The 2985-nt window shown below is 35.3% G+C and overlaps 1 pseudogene; it reads right to left on the reverse strand.

Annotated features, from left to right (window-relative positions):
• Nucleotides 1–2223: 2223 nt before the first annotated feature.
• On the reverse strand, nucleotides 2224–2985 carry LOC121217877 (uncharacterized; annotated as a pseudogene).

Consider the following 2985-nt stretch of genomic DNA (forward strand, 5'->3'; position numbering starts at 1 on the left):
TTTTATTTTGGGGTAATTTAATCTAAATTAATGCTACTGAACTTGGCTAATTATTCTTCGTTGATATTAAACATGTGGCATTGACATCCAAATCACCTTACAGAACTTTTCAACTAGTCGTTTTTCAATAAGATTTTGATTTGATTTATTTAATTATTTTTAATTCAACTCCAAATAATTATTTGATTTAAATTTCATTTAGTCAAACTTAATTCAAAATACCTTCAATTAAGTCATAAGTTAAAATACGATCCATCACTTCTATTTATTCTAATATAGATTTGAATATATTCTAGTTTTCAATTCATAATAAGTTGGCCACCCATCTAGATTTGAAGGCTTAGCTGAAAAGTGAAAGAACTTAATTAAAAGTGACTTATTTTCTAAATGAGTCTAGTTTTGGGTAAAATTTATTTGGGTTAAGCCTGATCGGGCTCGAATTGCCTAAATTGTTTTCATTGTTGTTTGCTGTCATTTTGATATTATTTTGTTGCCATGTGTTTTTTAAGTATAAAAACTTTTTAATATATTTATTTTAATGTTTGTGGTATATTTAATGTATTATATTTTTAAAATTTATTTTTATACAAAATATAATATAAAAATATTTATATGAACATGCCAAATAAAGTTTAAATTTATGATGGGTTTGGATGGACGATTGGGTGCGGTGTCGTGCATTTAGCCTACGTTTTATCTCACACTATAGTGTTGCTACAATATCTAATCTCACTGTCACCGCTGTTTTTACACTAACCGTAAGTAAACGCACCGTCCATCCATACTCACCCTTAGTATTTTTTATTTAAGTTAAGTTTAGGTAAAATTTTAAACTCATTTATTAGCCTAAAAAATAATCTAACACCTTGTTTGGTTCGCCGTAATACCCAATCCATTACGCCCCGATTACGTGCGTATTACATTACGCCCCTATTCCGGCGTTTGGTTCGCTGTAATAGGTATTACGCGCGTAATCGGTTACGCCCCTAATCCCCAAATTCCCGTGTTTTCCAATCCCTTCCCTTTTCGGTGTATTAGCTATTACTTCCGGCCTCCCTCCCCATCTCCCTGTTTTACCCTCCCTCCCTACCCGACCCTCTCCCTAATCATTTTCGCCGTCCTTTCTCTTCATCTGGATTGAATTACATCGAAGGATCTACCACTAATTTCCCTTCTTTGATCCTCTCAATCAAGGTATTCTCCCGTTTCATTCAGTCCTTTGGCTTTTTTTTTTCCTCCGTTTTTTTCTTTCTTCTCTGTTTCATTGTTTTTTTTGTTAATTTTGCTTATGTGATTATGAACACAGTGAATTTAGTGTTGGGATAGCTTTGATGTTACTGGGTTTTATTTTTATTTTTACAGTTTCTTTTCTCTTTTTTTCCTACTGGATTTTATGCTGCGTTTGATTGAATCTTTTTGTTAATTTTTGCTTTACTTTCTATTCATATATGTTTATGAGTGATGATAAAAAATGTGAATTTAGTGTTAGAACAGGTTTGGTTTTAACGGGTTTGATTTCTTTTTGTTGTCATCCGAAACAACCCAGAGAAGGGTCTTTTGTTGTTAAAGGATTGCTTGAGTGATTCTGGTACATTGCCTTCTTCTTTTACTTTTTGCTCGATGATTCATGGTTTTGTATCTCAAGGGAATATGGATAGAGCAATTGAGGTGTTGGAGTTGATGACAGGTGATAATGTTAGATACCCTTTTGATAATTTTGTTTGTAGTTCAGTGATTGTTGGTTTTTGTAAGATTGGGAAACCTGAAGTTGCAGTTCGGTTTTTCGAAAATTGTATGAATTCAGGAGCTTTAAAGCCTAATGTTGTTACTTATACAGCTCTTTTAAGCAGTTTTAATCTGTTGGGTAAATTTGATGAGGGTTGTGAGTTGGTTTATAGTATGAAAAAGGAAGGGCTGGCTTTGGATGCTATTCTTTATAGCTGTTGGATTTTAGGCTAATTTAGAAATGGGTGTTTAATGGAGGCTTTGAGAAAATATAGAGAGATGGTTGAAAGAGGAATAAACCCTGATACTGTGAGCTACACTGTCCTTATTGATGGGTTTTCGAAGGAAGGTAGTGTTGGGAAGGTTGTTGGATTTCTGAAGAAGATGTTGAAAGACGGGGTGATGCCGAATGTGATTACGTATACGGCAATCATGTTAGGTTTCTGTAAGGAAGGGAAAAAGAAAAATGAAAGTTGCTCACAGTTTTTCTTTTCCATGTGCTGATTCAAAATGAAATGTTCAACATTTCCATGCTTAAGCTCTCCATCATGGCGTTTTCCATGAATCCGCATTTAGCCGGTGCAGACTTGTAGAAACTGCTTAGCCTTTGCTTGAATGAGCATGAAGAAAGAGGAATGATAGGAATGTTCTCACAGTTGCAGAGCTCAACCATGTAACCATCTGGATCATGAAAGAATACCTGATCAACCCTGTTCCCTTGGTCTTCGACCACCGCCGTAACTTACTTCATTCCCATGTCTTGCAGCCTCCTCATGACAGTTGATAAACATCAGTACACTGCTATTTCAAACAGAAACTTGTTAGTGCTGCTTGGTTTCTGAAAGATTCAACTTGGTTTCATTTTGCTATACCTGGAAGGATATGTGATTATCCTTTGGATTAATCGGTCGAGGTTCAACGATAGTGTCGAAATCATCGATTGATGGATTCTCAATTAAGTGTATCCCAATGCCATAATTATACAACCTGCATCAGTTGTTCTGTTAGTATCCTGTTTCATTCAACACTGGATTTTACTAAACAAGGGTAGAGCAGTAAGGTTACCAAGCTCCATTGAACTTGAAAGAAGAAGGGCGTTTGATGGAAACAAAGCCGAAAACATCTTCATAGAACCGCACTGAATCCCAGACTGATCTACACAACAATGAGACATGATTCAATGACAGAAGTGGCAATGCCTCAAAGTTGTTTGCTTCCACAGAGTCCAACATGGTTTCACTCTTATTTGGGTTTCAAAGG

Source organism: Gossypium hirsutum, chromosome D05, assembly GCF_007990345.1.
Source record: "Gossypium hirsutum isolate 1008001.06 chromosome D05, Gossypium_hirsutum_v2.1, whole genome shotgun sequence".
In the NCBI taxonomy this organism is placed as follows: domain Eukaryota; kingdom Viridiplantae; phylum Streptophyta; class Magnoliopsida; order Malvales; family Malvaceae; genus Gossypium; species Gossypium hirsutum.